At 41.5% G+C, this 17,369-nt stretch overlaps 1 pseudogene; it reads right to left on the bottom strand.

The window, feature by feature from the left end:
* Positions 1 to 544: 544 nt before the first annotated feature.
* On the bottom strand, positions 545 to 1,400 carry LOC117724707 (large ribosomal subunit protein uL30 pseudogene; annotated as a pseudogene).
* Between the last annotated feature and the right edge of the window lie 15,969 nt (positions 1,401 to 17,369).

The following is a 17,369-nucleotide window of genomic DNA, read 5'->3' as shown; positions in this document are numbered from 1 at the left end:
AAATTTTCATGATCTGAGAAGAAGAAGTCGTATTCTTTTGTGTTTCGGGGTAATATTCTATAAATATCTGTTAGTAACATTTGGTTTCTGATGAAATATAGCTCCAGCATTTCTCTGTTTAGCTTTTTGCTGGATGACCTCTCTAGGTAGACATGTGATATGGAAGTTACCTACTATCACTGTATAATGGTCAATATGTGATTTTAGCTGTAATGGTGTTTATTTTATAAACTTGAATGCCTTTGTTTTGGAGTCTTAGGTTCTTAGAACTGGGATATACTATTGGTGAATTTTTCTTTTGGTGAGTATACAGTGTCCTTCCTCATCTCTTAGTCTAGTTTTGTCTATTTTGTTAGAAACTAAAATAGCTACATATCTTGATTCTTAGAAACATTTGTTTAGATTATCTTTATCCATTCGTTTTTATCCTGAGGTAATGTCTATCCTTACTGTTAAAATGTGTTTCTTGAGTGCAACAGAAGGATATATCGTATTTTTTTTATCCATTTTGTTAGTTTTTTTTTTTTTCAAATTTGCCAAGCTGTGACTGTTTATTAGCTGACCAGATGACAAAAATACCAGGGGCGACACTTTAGTTCATCCATCTAATAAGCCTGTTTATCTGGTCTTCCCTGTTGCCAGCATCTCCACGTTCTACAAAGTGAGTTGTCTTTTTCTTCATTCCACCTCGTGGGGAAGATAATTTGAAAGGCCACAGGAAGTTATTTGCTTCCTTGAAGCGTTTCCCAACTGTATAGATCTCATAAATTAGGTCCTCCATGCAGATGATGCCAAATTTACCAAGAGATGAAGGAACTGTCTGTCAGGGCGATCTGCTTCTTATTGATTCTGCCGTAGCCCCACTTGTAGATAAGCTCATTGATGGGCTTCAGGTTGGGATACCCCCATGCAATGTGCCGTTCCACAATCCTCAGCATGTTAATTGAAGCCTTGTTGAGCTTAACAAAGGTGCCATTGAAGATCTGTCGAAGGCGAAGAAGCTGCAATACCTTGCGGACCTTTGGGCTTACTCCATTGATACCTCGGATTCTGATGACAAACGCCAGTTTTGGTTCTGCGGGCACATAGAAGTTGCCACCTTTCCTTGCCATCCTGGCCATACGAATCTCAGTCCGGTACATCTGCCTGTACTTTTTGTGGTAGTGCTTTGCCTTCTCATAGATGAGCTTCCGCCTTGCCTTTCGAAGTGTCTTCAGGGCAAACGCCTTCCTCAGGCGCTTCACCTTCAACTCTGAGAAATTCCTTCGCTTTTTCTTAAGGGTTTCTGGCACAGCAGGAACCTTTTTCTTAAGAGTTTTTGGCACAGCGGGAACCTTTTTCTTAAGGGTTTCTGGTGCACCAGCAACCTTCTTCTTCTTCTCTGGAACAGCCTCCATGGTTCCAGCTGGAAAAAGAGAGCAAGTCTGTTTATTTTATTGGGGAATTAAAACCACTGATGTTGAGAGAAATTAATAAGCAGTGTTTGTTGAGTCTTGTTGTTTTGCTTTTGTAGTGTGAGTATGTATGTATGTATGTATGTATGTATCTGTGTGTATAGTATATGTGTATGTATGTATCTGTGTGTATAGTATATGTGTATGTATGTATCTGTGTGTATAGTATATGTGTATGTATGTGTGTGTTTGTAGTATATGTGTATGTATGTGTGTGTGTGTGTGTGTGCCTGCTTTTATTTATATTAGAGATTTGTTTCTAGTGCTTTTGTAGGAATAAGTTTTTTTGTTTTGTTTTTATGTTTTTGGCAGACATTGTTTAAGTTTGGTTTTATGATGGAATGTCTTAGTTTCTTCCTTTATTGTGATTGGAAGTTTTGCTGGCTATAGTTGCCCAGGCTAGTATTTGTGATCTCTATGATTTTGTAGAACATGTGTCTATGCCCTTCTGGCTTTTAGAGTCTCCAATTTATGTAAGTCAGGTGTGATTCTAATATATCTCCTTTATAAGTAACTTAGCCTTTTCCCTTTCAGCGTTTAATAGTCTTTTTTTTTTTTTTTTTTTTTTTTTTTTTTTTTTATGACATTTTGGCTGGGGAAGACACATATCTGGTCTGCTCTCATGAAGACAGCATATCCTGAACTGTCCTAGAGAAACCAATGCACTCAGAGAAGCAGAGGAACCACTGAACTCGGAGCAACAGGATTTCAGGATCCCAGAGGCAGCCTGAGTCCCAGGAACTCTTCCACCCAGGAGCTCAGGATCACAGGATTACAGAGACATCTGGACTCTGAGGAGTTCTGGAAAGAAAGGCTCCAGTCAGAGACAGTGAGTTCAGGTAGCACTAGAGTTAACCAGATGGCAAAACGGGTGAAAGAATTAAACAAAACCATCTAGGACATAAAAATGGAAGTAGAAACAATAAAGAAATCTCAAAGGGAGACTACCCTATTGATAGAAAACCTAGGAAAGAGATTAGGAATCATAGACACAAACATCACCAACAGAATACAAGAGATAGAAGAGAGAATCATAGGTTCAGAAGATACCATAAAAATCATTGACACAATTGTAAAAAAAAAAAAAAAAAAAAAAATACAAAATGCAAAAAGCTCCTAACCCAAAACATCCAGGAAGTCTAGGCCACAATAAGAAGACCAAACCTAAAGATAATAGGTATAGATGAGAGTGAAGATTATCAACATAAAGGGCCAATAAATATCTTCAACAAAATTATAGAGGAAAACTTTCCTAAGCTAAAGAAAGAGATGCCCTTAAATATACAAGAAACATACAGGACTCCAAATAGACTAGACAAGAAAAGAAATTTTTCCCGTAACATAATAATCAAAACATCAAATGCACAAAAGAAAACAAAAATACCAAAATCAGTAAGGGAAAAAGGTCAAGAAACATATACAGGCAGATCTATAAGAATTATACCAGACTTCTCACCAGAGACCATAAAAGTCAGAAGATCCTGGACTGATATCATACAGACCCTAAGAGAACACAAATGCCAGCCCAGACTATATACCTAGCAAACCTCTCAGTCACTATAGATGCAGAAACCAAGATATTCCATTACAAAACCAAATTTACGCAATATCTTCCTACAAACCCAGCCATACAAATGATAAGAGATAGAAAACTCCAACACAAGGAGAGAAACTACAACCTAGAAAAATCAATAAAATAATCTTTCAACAAACTCAAAAGAAGATAGCTACAGAAACATAATTCCACCTTTAGTAAGAAAAATAACAGGAAGTAACAATCACTTTTCCTTAATATCTCTTAACATCAATGGACTCAATTCCCCAATAAAAAGACAAAGACTAACAAACTGGATACATAAACAGGACCCAGAATTTTACTGCATACAGAAAATGCACCTCATTGACAAAGACAGACAGTACCTCAAAGTAAAAGGATGGAAAACAATTTTCCAAGAAAATGGTCCTAAGAAACAAGCTTAAGTAGCCATTCTAATAATGAATAAAATTGACTTTCAACCAAAAGTTATCAAAAACAAAAACAAAAAAAAAAAAAATAAGGAGAAAACTTCATACATGTCAAATGAAAAATCTACCAAGAAATTGGAATTTTGTTCGGAATTTTCAATTCTGAACATCTATGTTACAAATGCAAGGGCTCCCACATACATAAAAGAAACTTTAATAAAGCTCTAAGCACACATTGCACCTCACACAATAATAGTGGGTGATTTCAATACCAAACTCTCAGCAATAAATAGATTATGGAAATAGAAACTAAAGAGAGACACAGTGAAATTAACAGAAGTTGTGGAACAAATGGATTTAACAGATATCTATAAAATATTTCATTGTAAAACAAAAGAATATTCCCGTTTCTCAGCACCTCATGGTGGTTTCTCTCAAATAGACCATATAATTGTTCACAAAGCAGGCCTCAACTTATATAAAAATATTGAAATAATCTCTTGCATCCTATCAGATAACCACAGACTAATAACAAAAACAATGGAAAGCCCACATACACGTGGAAACTGTACAACACTTTACTCAGTGATGACTTGGTCAAAGAAGAAAGAAAGAAAGAAAGTAAAGACTTTTTAGAATTTAGTGAAAATGAAGGCTTGTCTTACCAAAACTTATGGGACACAATGAAAGTGGTGCTAAGGGGAAAACGCATAGCTCTAAGAGCCTACAAAAAGAAACTGGAAAGAGCATTACTAGCAACTTGAGAGCTCACCTTAAAGCTCTAGAACAAAAATAAGAAAATACACCCAGGAGGAGTAGACTACAGAAGTAATCAAACTCACAGCTGAAATCAACCAAGTAGAAACAAAAAGGACTATACAAAGTATCAATAAAAGCAGGAGCTGGTTCTTTGAGAAAATCAACAAGATAAATAAACCCTTAGCCAGACTAACCAGAGGGCACAGAGACAGTATCCAAATTAATAAAATCAGAACTGAAAAGGGAGACATAACAACAGAAACTGAGGAAATTCAAAAGTAGGCTCATCAGATCCTACTACAAAGGCCTATACTCAACAAAACTGGAAAATGTGGATGAAATGGACAATTTTCTAGGCAGATACCAGGTACCAAAGTTAAATCAGGAGCATATAAATCACCTAAACAGTCCCATAACCCTAAAGAAATAGCAGCAGTCATTAAAAGTTTCCCTTCCAAAAAAAACACCCAGGACAAGATGGTTTTAGTGTAGAATTCTATCAGACCTTCAAGGAAGACCTAATACCAATTCTCTTCAAACTATTCCACAAAATAGAAACAGAAGGAACACTACCCAATTTGTTTTATGAAGCCAAAATTACACTACTACCCAAACCACACAAAGTCACAACAAAGCAATAGAACTTCAGACCAATCTTTCTTATGAATATCAATGTAAAAATACTCAATAAAATTTTTGCAAAACAGATCCAAGAACACATCAAAACAACCATCCATCATGATCAAGTAGGCTTTATCCCAGGAATGCAGGGATGGTTCCATATTCAGAAATCCATCAATGTAATCCACTATATAAACAAACTCAAAGAACAAAAAACTGCATGATCATCTCACTAGATGCTGAGAAAGCATTTGACAAAATTCAACATCCCTTCATGGTAAAAGTCTTGGAAAGATCAGGAATTCAAGGCCCATACCTAAACATAGTAAAAGCAATATACAGCAAACCAAATCAAACTAAATGGAGAGAAACCTGAGGCAATACCACCAAAATCTGGGACTAGACAAGGCTGTCTAGTCTCTCTCTACCTATTCAGCATAGTACTGGAAGTCCTAGCCAGAGCAATTAGACAACAACAGGAAGTCAAAGGGATGAAAATAGGAAAGGGAGAAGTCAAAATGCAACTATTTGCAGATGATATGATAGTATACTTAAATGACCCCAAAACTTCCACCAGAGCACTCCTAATCCTAATTAAAAAAAAAAAAAAAAGAAAAACTTCAGCAAATTGGCTGGTTATAAAATCAGCTCAAACAAATCAGTAGCCTTCCTCTACTCAAAGGATAAATAGGCTAAAAAAGAAATCAGGGAAATGACACCCTTTACAATAGTCACAAATAATGTAAAATACTTTGGTGTGAATCTAACCAAGCAAGTGAAAGATCTGTATAACATGAACTTCAAGTCTCTGAAGAAAGAAATTGTAGAAGATCACAGAAGATGGAAAGATCTCCCATGCTCATGGATTGGCGGGATTAATATAGTAAAAATGGCCATCTTGCCAAAAACAAACTACAGATTCAATGCAATCCCCATTAAAATCTCAACTTAATTTTTCACAGATTTAGAAAGAGAAATTCTCAAACTCATATGGAATAACAAAAAACCCCAAATAGAAAGATCTATTCTCAACAATAAAAGCACTTATAGGTGAATCACCATCCCTGACCTCAAGCTGTACTACAGAGCAGTAGTGATAAAAACTGAATGGTATTGGTACAGAGACAGGCTGGAAGATCAATGGAATAAAATTGAAGACCTGGAAATGAACCCACACACCTATGATCACTTGATCTTTGACAAAGGAACTAAATCATCCAATGGAAAAAGGACAGCATTTTCAACAAATTGTGCTGGTTCAACTGGAGGTCAGCATGTAGAAGAATGTAAATTAATCCATTCTTATCCCCTTGTACAAAGCTGAAGTCCAAGTGGATAAAGAACCTTCACATAAAACCATATATACTGAAACCAATAGAGAAGAAGGTGGGGAAGAACCTCAAATACTTGGGCACAGGGGAATAGTTCCTGAACAGAACACCAATGGCTTATGCTCTAAGATCAAGAATTGACAAATAGGACCTCATAAAATTGCAAAGCTTCTGTAAGGCAAATGATACTGTTAATAGGACAAAACGGCAACCAACTGATTGGGAAAAGAGCTTTACCAATCCTTCTTCTGATTGAGGGCTAGTATCCAATATATACAAAGAACACAGAAATTAGACACCAGATAACCAAATAGCCCTATTAAAAATGGGGTACAGAGCTAAACAAGGAGTTCTCAATTGAGGAAACTCGAATGGCTGAGAAGCACCTAAAGAAATGTTCAACATCCTTAGTCATCAAACAAATCAAAACAACCCTGAGATTCCACTTCACACCAGTCAGAATGGCTAAGATCAAAAACTCAGGTGATAGTAGATGCTGGCGAGGATGCGGAGAAAGAGGAACACTCCTCCATTGCTGGTGGGATTGCAAGCTGGTACAACCACTCTGGAAATCAGTCTGGCTGTTTTTCAGAAAACTGGACATAGCATTACCTGAGGATCCAGCTATAGCACTCCTGAGCATATACCCAGAAAATGCTCCAACATATAATAAAGACATATGCTCCACTATGTTCATAGCAGCCTTATTTATAATAGCCAGAAGCTCGAGAGAACCCAAATGTCCTGCAACAAATGATTGGATACAGAAAACGTACATTTACACAATGGAGTATTACTCAGCTATTCAATCAATTCGAGAAATTCTTAGGCAAATGGAAGGAACTAGGAAATATCATACTGAGTGAGGTAACCCAATCACAAGAGAACACTCATTGTATGAACTCGCTGATAATTGGATAATTAGCCCAAAAGCTAGCAATACCCAAGATACAATTCACAGGCCACATGAAGCTCATGGAAGACCAAAGTGTGGGCGCTTAGGTCCTTCTTAGAAGAAGTAACAAAGTACTCATGGACGCAAATATGGAGACAAAATGTGGAGCAGAAACTGAAAGAGGGCAGTCTGAAGACTGTCCCACCTGGGTATCCATCCCATGTACAGTCACCAAAGTTAGACACTGATGTGGATGCCAGGAAGTGCATGCTTACAGGAGCCTGATATAGCTATCTCCTTAGAGGTCTGCCAGAGCCTGATATATACAGATGTAGATGCTCACAGCTAACCATTAAATTGATCATGGGCTTCCCAATGGAGGAGTTAGAGAGAAGACTAAAGGAGTTGAAAGGGTTTGAGGCCCCATGTGGAGAGCAACAGTGCCAAACAACCAGAGCTCCTAGGGTCTAAACCGCCAGCCTGGGAGCAAATAGGGAGGGCTCCAGGGCTCCAGCTGTATATATAAGGGAGGATGGCCTTGTTGGACCTATGTGGGAGAGGAATGGGGATGAGCCAGGAGAGGAGACCTAAGGGTTCCACCCGAAGGAAGAAAGCAGCACCTTCTGCCAGTATCTCCTTAGTCCCCTGGGAATGGGAGCACAAAGTGAGAAAAAGCCACAATAGTTAGTTACAGAGCTTGGGATGAGACTGGGGATTGTATTTTAAGAAAAAGAGGGAGAGTGAAGATCTGAAGATTTCTTATATGTCACTTACCTACTTGCTTCTCAGACATCCTTTTCTGGAGGGCTCCCAGAAAATTCCTGCTAGAGTTGGATGCTAGAATAAAGCCATGGGTAGAGGGAAGGAAGCTTGGAGGGGGAAGATATATATGATCCAGTGGAGATGGGGAGGAAAAGAGGGGAGACTACTGCCAGTGTGCTGCTCTAGATACGTGAATAATATGAGGTTGATAAATTTAGAATAGAGGAGGGAGAGGTGAAGATCTGCAGTTAATTTACCTATTTTCCTGGCTGGAGTCTTGTATTTTCACTGTAAAAGCAGAATTACTTAAATTGCCTACATTTTGAGTGGAGATGGTTAGGGTAATGGCTATAATTAAGCTCCTAGATTTTTCCTGAAACTTATTTTGCATGAAATATTAAGAGGTAGTTAAATGTTTAAAAATGTAGAGAACCAACTCAATGAATGGTTGTATTTCTATTGTAGTCATAGCCTCAAATTTCAGCTGGGTAGTCTAAGCCCCACAAGAGCAAATCTATCGCTCTAAGAGGTTATTTCATTGTAGGAAATTATTCAATGTTACTGTTCTACTTCTCTCTTAAATAAACTCTTCCTCATAATTACCAGTCATTCGAAAAAATTATTAATTTTTTTGTTAGAAACCTTCTTTACCTTATTCTCTTATCCTATGGAACTCATCAAGTTTGAACAAATTAATGAGATTTAGAGAAAATCATTGAAATTGGTCAAACATGGTCAAAGGAGATATCTCATATCACTTTAAAATTATAAGATCATTTCATTTGAAACAAGTACTCTAAAGCTGAAAATAATAGCACTAAAGTACATAAGTAACCCATCTGGCCTTACCTGAATTTTAGTCATGAATTTGGATCAGAGACAATCACAAACAGAGACAGACAGACACAAAGAAAGAGAGAGAGAGAGAGAGAGAGAGAGAGAGAGAGAGAGAGAGAGAGAGAGAGACAGAGACAGAGAGAGACAGAGAGAGAGACAGAGAGAGACAGAGACCCAGGCTGGCATATAGAGACAGATACACACTGAGAGACATTGTCATTTACCCCTATTTCTTGAAACATTACTCCTAATATGCTTAAAATCTATGGAGAATGTGTCTATGGTAATGAAATGATGTCTATCATCTCTTCTAGGAGAGATGACATTATGCTTCATAATACAAATTCTGGCCAAGAGAAATAGAAAGTAAGAACTAGAAAGCTGGAGGCTTTCAGACTTTCAATCCCAACACACAACTGCCATAGAGTAGAGAAGAACTTAAGATGAAGTATTATAATAATAACAACCAATAACCAAGCCTATTGTGGATTTGTTATACAGCCTCTATACAGCACAACAGAACAGAGAGGGGAGTGCTCCTTTGCCCAAAGAGTGGCTATCCACTGGAAGCAGACATGGGGCACTTTAAATCCCCTTCATATCTTGTCATATGCATCTTGGCATCTTTATTTTTAAAGGAAAAATACTTTTGTAATAAGTAAATGAGTTTTCCTATGGTCTGTGGGACACTTGATCAAGTAATTGAACTCAAGGAAGAGGTTTGTAAAAGTCCCGATTTACAACTTGTATTCAAAATGTAAGATAAAAGAAAGATAATAGAAAGATAAAAGAAAGGCTTGTGATTCAGCATATGAAGCTGCTGTCTTCAGCTATATCAGATGTGAACTGGAGAACACCTATCTGGTATCCTCTACTGCAGAATTAATTGATTTTTTAGTATGTGAAGAAAATCTCCCTACATCTGGTGTCAGAAATGTAAAACAGAGCTTAGACTTGTGTATTCAACTCATTTCTGTGCTCTATAGTAGCCCCTATGCTGGGAATGATTAGCTTGCGTGTGGGCCTGGGTGTGGATCTCTGTTGGGCGATGTTGTGGTCCCTGTGCATCTATCATGGTTCAGAGTGGCGGAAGCATGAGAATTCAACTGAGTTTCCTCTAAGCGGCACCAGGCAGACACTGCGGGCTCATACCCAGGCATGAGAGAATCTCAGTCTGAAGTTCCGTGGGGTGCAGAATCTTGGATAGGGAACCCCGAGCAAGAAGGCTTGTGGGGATCGACTGGTCTTAGACTCCTGGGCTCCCAGGCACTACTGAAAATCACAGAAGAGTTGAGACTGGGGGTGTGAGGGCTGGACCAACCCCCAGTCAGTGGAGAGGGTCAAGAGGGAGAGCTCAGGCTGAGCCCTACTGGTGAGCCTCACTCACTTGGCAGGTTTGGCTAGCTTGGTTGAATTCGGGAATGCAGAAAGGTATTCAGGTGGGAAGTTAAGCAGATGCAGTGGCGGTGCTGTTAAAGACCTTCTCAGAGGTTCCTCCACAGCGGGTTCCAAAAGACACAATGGAGTCCAGGGTTTCAAGAGCTTTATTGACATGGCATGGCAGATGATAGATGGTTTGGATGCACCCTCTCAGGAAACTCAGGGCAAACCTGAGTTAAATAGGGAGGAAGAAAGAGGGAGAGTCTGAGGAAGAATGCTTAATTGGCTATGCTTTCTGGCCTTCAGGTATCTTATTAGTATGTAAATCTCTTGAAGCTGAGGCCTGAGCCCTCTACCTGTGCTGGGTGACACAAAAATCATGGGTCAATGGTGTGTCAGGAGCCTGGAGTCTGGGGGTGTGGCAAAACACCTGCCATTGTCCCACTAGGGTCCAGGTTTCCAGGCCTGTGCCCAGCCAGGAACCAAGTTATCCTTTCACGGACCCACACACCTATATTATCTGAAATATTTCTTTAACTTTGAAAGAAGTAATGCTTGAGATGTCTTCATTTAGGTCATGGAATTTATAAGGGAGGATGGAGAGGGAGGTATTAGGAATCACCCAGAGAATTTCTTTACCAAAAATCTCAGTGGTCCACTTAATCTGGGATCCACATCAGTACATCTACCCCACCCACTACTAGACACATAAAGTTTTGATATTCCTTTAGAATAGAGAAGAAAGATATAATTTTAAAAGTTCCCTAGGCAATTCTGATATGAATTCTCTACTTAGGACTGAGAACATTGCCCTAAGCAAGTATCATATTATTGTGGACTTAACAAACAAATAAACCTAAAGAATTGCTTGAAAATAAGTTTCAACTCTTAAAAAGAGTTTAGGGGATGTGGGACCACCCTACCAGATGGGCATAAGAACTTCGGACATTAGTCTTTTCCCCCAAACCCTGGGAATCTGAGAGATCTGCAACAGTAGGACTGGAGCTGCCCTTTCCCAGTCTCCAATGTCTGCTTTGAGACCACCAACAGAGAGGACCACCATGGGCACTCAGACAGGTAGGATAGCATCTAGAAGTCTTCTCCATGCTAATAAGGTATCTAGGTAGCCATAGCCTTCAGCCAATGACCTTCTCTTTCTGGTTATTCTCTTGCCCTTCCCCAAAGAGATATATATTCCCTAGTTTACCTCAAATAAGGTATACACATCCACATCTACCCCCAATAAAGCAATGAACAGTGAGCGGTTTCACTAAAGATCACCATGGGAAGTTGTTGCCTAATGAAACAAGAAGGCCCTTTCTTTACTCTTACCCCATCCTGACCCCTGTATTCATCACTTACTCCCAATTGGACAAGATCCTGTGCATCATGGGCTCCTCTTTCCCCTTCTTACCTGGCATACAGACTCCCCAAGAGGGCTCCTGTTCCTGACTTCCTCTCCAGGTGGTACACCAGTGTCACCTAGGTACTCAGAAGTCCACAACATTTGTCCCAGATCCTGCTTTATCCTTCTGGTCTAAATATGCTGACATCTGAAAGAGAAATATGGCTAGACCTGCTTCCTTGTTCATCTCTATATCATAAACTTGCTTCCTAGACCTACCAAAAGTCACATCGTTAAAGAAAACTGACCTCCACATCCTCTCTCATCCTAGAAAAAGCATCACAGGAAAGAAAACCCACCACAGGAAGTAGGAAAAAACCCAGTTCAGGCCAACTTAGTTTGTGCTAGGTCAAACATGGAAGCTGTAGACTCCCCATTTCGAACTTTGTCCTGCCTTCTCTGGGGGCATGCCAGCAGTATCTAGACACCATTGGCATAAACACAGAATAAGGTACAACAAATATTGAGTCGAAGAAGTTTATCAACTTATAATTCCAGTGGTTTGTTTTGTTTTGTAACTTTAATCTACTTGTGGACAAACACAATGGTATTTGTAAAGTTAGAATAATCTCAGAATAGCCATTAAATGTCAGCATTGAGAAAGCAAAAACAAAAACAAAAAACAATACATGGTCCCAGTTTAAAACACTGGTAAGAACTGATTCAGCAAGAAACCGGGTGGGTAGAGTGGCTAGAAACGCAGAAAGTTCCTCCAGGCTCCCGTTAGGCATGGCTGCTGTGGCTACAGGAGCTCATTAAAGGCCTTCACAGTTTCTCACAGCACAGCCCCAGTGACATGGGAAAGTCTTTGGTTTTCCAAAATGGCTTTATTGGCATGATAGATGATGATTGAGCCTGGATGTGCACCCCCCCCTCCCCCCAATGAAACTCAGGGCAGACCTGAGTTAAATAGGGAGGGAAAAATGGGGGAGGGTCTGGAGAAGAAAGTTTCATTAGCTACACCCTCTGGCCTTTAGGTATCTCATTAGTATGTAAATCTCTTGAGACTGAGGCCTGTAGCATGTAGAGGCCCATGCCACGTGTTAGGAGCCTGGATTCTGGGAGCACAGCAGAATAAATGCCCGCCTCTTGCAGGCTCTCCAGGCTACTTCCAGTCAGCACTTTTACCAATAACCAAGACCCCTTTCATGGCCCTACATCTCCCCCTGTTTTTCTTTAAAAAGGGGGGGGGGGTCACTGTCAACTGTAGTGAAAATTTTGGATGAGGAAGTCAAGAAAAAAAAAACACTATACAGGCCATACGTTGTAACACAATTAAATTACAGGGTAAGAGAAATTAAGGGTGGTGTTTGGGAAGGCAAGGGATCATTGAATCAATTAAATACAGGTGGTACATTTTGAGGATAATGACATCTGATTAATCTAGATAGACATGTTTTACTCACTAACATGTAACTTTTAGCTATTTGACTTTGGCAAAAGAGTTCATCTGTAACTGGAAGGTCTGGATCTGTCTTCTCTGAGTCTCAGCTTGTCTCTGGAGTTTTCAGTCAGACGTGTCTGGAAGGAGGCAGCTTGGCATCCCAGGCAGGTTCCAGGAGGTGGCATTGTCTCTGATGGATATGTAGGTGTGCCTGTAGGATAATTACAACAGGGAAGCAGCACCCCGGCAGGGGAGTGTCTGCAAAGGGTTGAAAGACCCCCGCAAGGGGACCCCCACTCAAGTCCGGATAAGCGAGCACCCAATGACACACGAAGACCTTCTTTTGCAAAAGCAGAGGAGGTTTAATAGCGAGGGCCCTCGGATCGAACTGTATCTCACGCAGGAGAAAGCAAGTTCGATGAAGAACCCAGAAGGCAAGGGGTATTTATGGGCAGGGATTGGGGAAGGTGGGGAATTCCAGTGTGGTTGCATATGATTGGTTAGCAATTAAGTCATACAGGCAGGATGTTGAGTTGGCAAGTTTTCTAGTTATTTTTAACTACGTGCCAGTACGTGTCCGGACATGTCCTTGTGACCGTGAAGTTTTGGACTTTCCCAGAAGGGTGGGAAAGGAAAAACACCAGATGGCCTGTTACTCACTTGGACATGTTAGACTTGTCTAGGGCATGTCCCTTTGTTTTTGGTCATCCTGTTCCAGGCAGGCCTGAGTGTTGTTATTCTAACTATTTTTATCATAACATAGGTGGTCCTTTGCTGACCATGAATTTCTAAAATTACTTCAATATGGGTGTTTTAAAATTTTGTTCTCACATTCCCTACTCCTTGTGTTTTAAGTAATTCTAATCTTAGAATTAAGAGTTCATATCTTCCCTATCATCTTCTATAATTTTATGTGCATGTCTCAACACCATCAAGTGAACGGCTTCTAACCTAGTCTTGACAAAAGTTAACATCCTATGTATTATACAGGGTCCAAAAACCAGTAACAGAAAAATGACTATAACAGGACCAGCTGCAGCAGAGAGTAATGTAGTTAGCCAAGGGGAACGAGCAAACCAAAACTCAAACCACCCCTGTTGGGCTTCTCTTTCTTTCTGTTTCTTATCTAGTCTTTCTCGGAGCCTCTGCATGGAGTCCCGGACCACTCCAGTGGGATCAGCATAGAAACAACATTCTTCTTTTAAAGCTGCACATAATCCCCCATCTCTTAAGAATAACAGATCTAACCCTCTCCTATTCTGTAAGACTACTTCTGATAATGATGTCAGTGATTTCTTCAAATTAGTGATAGACTGTTCTAGCATCTTTAAATCTTCATCAATGGCTGTAGATAGGGCATTAAGGCACCGCTGCCCAGTAACTAAACAGCAGCACCCGTCCCTATTCCAGCCGCAACACCAGTACCTAATAAGATAGCCAAGGTAATGGATATTGGCTCTTTTTTATATCTCTGAAGCCCATTTTCAAAATGTTTCTCAAAATTCTCTGCAGTGTAATAATAGATTCTGGGGATCAATTGTACTAGTACGCAAAAATCTTTGGTTGAATCAAACACACTGGTAGATATACAAGGGGTGATCCCTGTATTACAGGCCCACCATCTATTAGGTCCAGGCACTAGATAAAAGGTGGTTACGGTTTTGAAAGAGGACTTAGTGTGATTGCATAGATGTTTATGAGAAGCAGGTGGGTTGCCTAGGCAAAGACCTGTTCTTCTCCCTATCACCTCAGGCAAGGTAATCTTCTGGTCTGTCCCCCAAGTACAGGAATGATGAGAAGTAATATTGTTAAAGACTCTGTTTATGGCAACTCCCTCATAAAAGGGGGGTGCCGTAGTTAGACATAGCCAACATGATCTTGTGGATTCTGGGCTTGTTTCATTCAGGGCCTGGAAAGCCCCAATTACTAGATTGATTAACCACTGTCCTGTAGATGGCTCAGGGGGAAATGACAGATGTTTTAAGACCCCAGGTAGGTCTAAAACTTTGATAGGTAGCAACAGCCGCTACCAGTGTTGTTGGGGCTGGAGTTAGAGCTGGGGGTCCAACAGGGGGGCCTTGTCCCGCAAGGACCCTGTTGGCCCCTATAGATACTGTTGAAGGATTTTCTATTCTAAGCTTAATAGCAAAAATAAGTCCTGGGTCTTCTCCCCGTCTATAGAGCTGGAGGCCCCATTGGGCTCCTCTGATCCATTTGGTGGTCTGTTGTTTCCCTACCTCAGTGAATTGAATTCTTAAAGGCCTACACCAGGTATCTCTACACGAGGGGTTATTAAAATGGCCTGCATAATCAATAGTTCCTCCTTTTAAACTATAATTTCTAGTAAGCGTGATCCAATCAGTAGTGGAGGAAGGCTTCCTCCATTGTTTCTTTAGGTGTTACTATTAGGGAGAAAAGGAAACATTTAAAATTTTTGGTTGAAAAACAGGAACCTTGTTGTAGGTCTTCCTGTTGGGGATAAGAAGTATTAATGGCAGGTTTAGAAGCAGTAGGGGAAGTGACTGCCCTGCCATGCAGTGGCTGTTCCACCACATGGTAGCTGGGTGTTCAAGCAGAGAGGCCCTCTGTATTCTTCATTTGTTTTTCTTAGCTGGTAAATCCTAAATGTAGAGAAGGAGAAGAAAGGCCAACCTTAAAGAAAAGCTTAAAGCAAGAAACATAGGGGCTTGTTAGGAGAGTCAGAAGTAGTGAGATTCTGTGTAAAAGACTAAGCCACAGGAGACACGTGAGAGCTGGGTTGGAGCCGGCAGCTCCTGGGAGAATCTGGCATGAGGATTCAGCCATGAGGAAGAAACTGTGAGGAACACAAGGTCAAAGGGAGCAAATACGGTTTGCTTCAGGCAAGTCGGCTGAACTTGGTAGTTGTAGCCTACCCAAATGAGGGAGGAGGAGGGGAAGCCTACGATAGCAGGCAGAGTGTGAAAGACTGACCCCCTGGGGAAAAAGCTGGGAACTAGAGTTGGAGACAGTGTTCTTGAGAAGTTAGCAGGTGCCTCACAAACAACTGACTCCTGGGGGAGGAGTAGAGAGTGGAGATTAGGAAGTTGCCACCATCTTGTCAAGTTGGAGAACATGTGGGGGAGAAAGAGAGAAAGAAACCTATGCTAGCCGGCAGCACAAAAGACTGAAGTCTGCGCTCCTGAGAGCTAAAAACAAAAGGGAAATCTCTCACCTAAGGGGAAGAGTCTTAGAACGAGAGTCTCGGCAGGCGCTGTGGGTTGAAAGACAGTTGTTAGCTGTGAAGGAGCCCCCTCTGTGGAGCTGAGGGATGAGTAAAGTGGATGTTAGGGTGTCAGCCATCTTGCCCTTGATCGGGAGAGCATGTGGAGGAGAGGGAGAGAGAGAGATGTAGTCTTTTTGAACTAGGCAGGAGCTAGTGGTAGCTAAGAATCAGAGAGAAGATGCTAGCCAGGAATGTGTGGAAAGAGACAGGGGAAGGGGAGACAGAGAGAGGAGAGAGAGAGAGAGAGAGAGAGAGAGAGAGAGAGAGAGAGAGAGAGAGAGAGAGAGAGAGAGAGAGAGAGAGCTGTCTGGTCTTGTGAACCAGGCTGAATTTGCTCACTGTCCCAATGGAGAGGCTTTTTTCGTGGGCATCAGCCATGGGCGTGGGCACCAGTCAGGAGCTGCTCTAGGAGCTGGCTTTACACTTGTCCTCCACCACCTGTAGGGAATGATGTAGGTACACATGTGGGCACGTGCAGGTGTGACACTGTTTTGTGTTGTGGGTCTGTGAGTCTGCCACAGCTCAGTCGACTGGAACTGTGGCTCAAGATGGCAGAAGCAGAAACATGGGATCTTTGACTGAGTTGGTTCAGTGCCGCACTGGTGGGCAATATGGGTCCTTTCTGGTGGGGGAGAGTTCTCACTCAGTCTGAAGTTCTGTGGGGTGCAGAGTTCTTGGATAGGGACCCCCAGGAAAAAAGGCTTGTGGGGATTGACTGGTCTCAGACTCCAGGACTCCCAGGCTTCGCTGACAGCCATGGAAGAGTTGAGTCTGGGGGCATGTGGACTGGACCAGCCTGCAGCCAAGAGGGGTGAGAGGGAGAGCTCTGGCAGTGCCTCACAGGGTGAGTGTCACTCACTTGGAAGAGTCAGCTAACTTGTTTGAGTCAGCAGGGAATGATTAGCCTGCATGTGGGCATGAGCATGGCTTCTTGAATCTTGTTGGGCTGTTGATTTCCACGGCTCTAAAGAGACTGGAGCATGGGAATCTTGACTTAATTCACTTTACGCACAGCACTGAGCAGGCACTACAGGGTCCCAACTGGCTGGGTGACTTCTTCAGTCTAGTTCTGTGGTGATGTAGAGCTCTTGGATTGGGGATCCCTGGGCCTGGAGGTGGCCAGGGACTGACTGGTCTCAAGCCCTTGGGCTCTCAGATGCCACTGAGAGGCCGTGAAAGGACCGAGACTGGGGTCATGTGGGCATGCGACTGGCTGGCCCACAGCCAAGAGAAATGATGGGAGAGGGAGAAGAAAGAGGCCCCAGCAGCACCCTGTGGGAGAGACTCAGTTACTGTACTCACTTAGCAGACTCAGCGGCCTGGCTAGCTTGC

The sequence above is a fragment of the Arvicanthis niloticus genome, chromosome 20 (assembly GCF_011762505.2).
Source record: "Arvicanthis niloticus isolate mArvNil1 chromosome 20, mArvNil1.pat.X, whole genome shotgun sequence".
Taxonomy (NCBI): domain Eukaryota; kingdom Metazoa; phylum Chordata; class Mammalia; order Rodentia; family Muridae; genus Arvicanthis; species Arvicanthis niloticus.
This window is presented reverse-complemented; position numbering and strand designations above follow the sequence as displayed.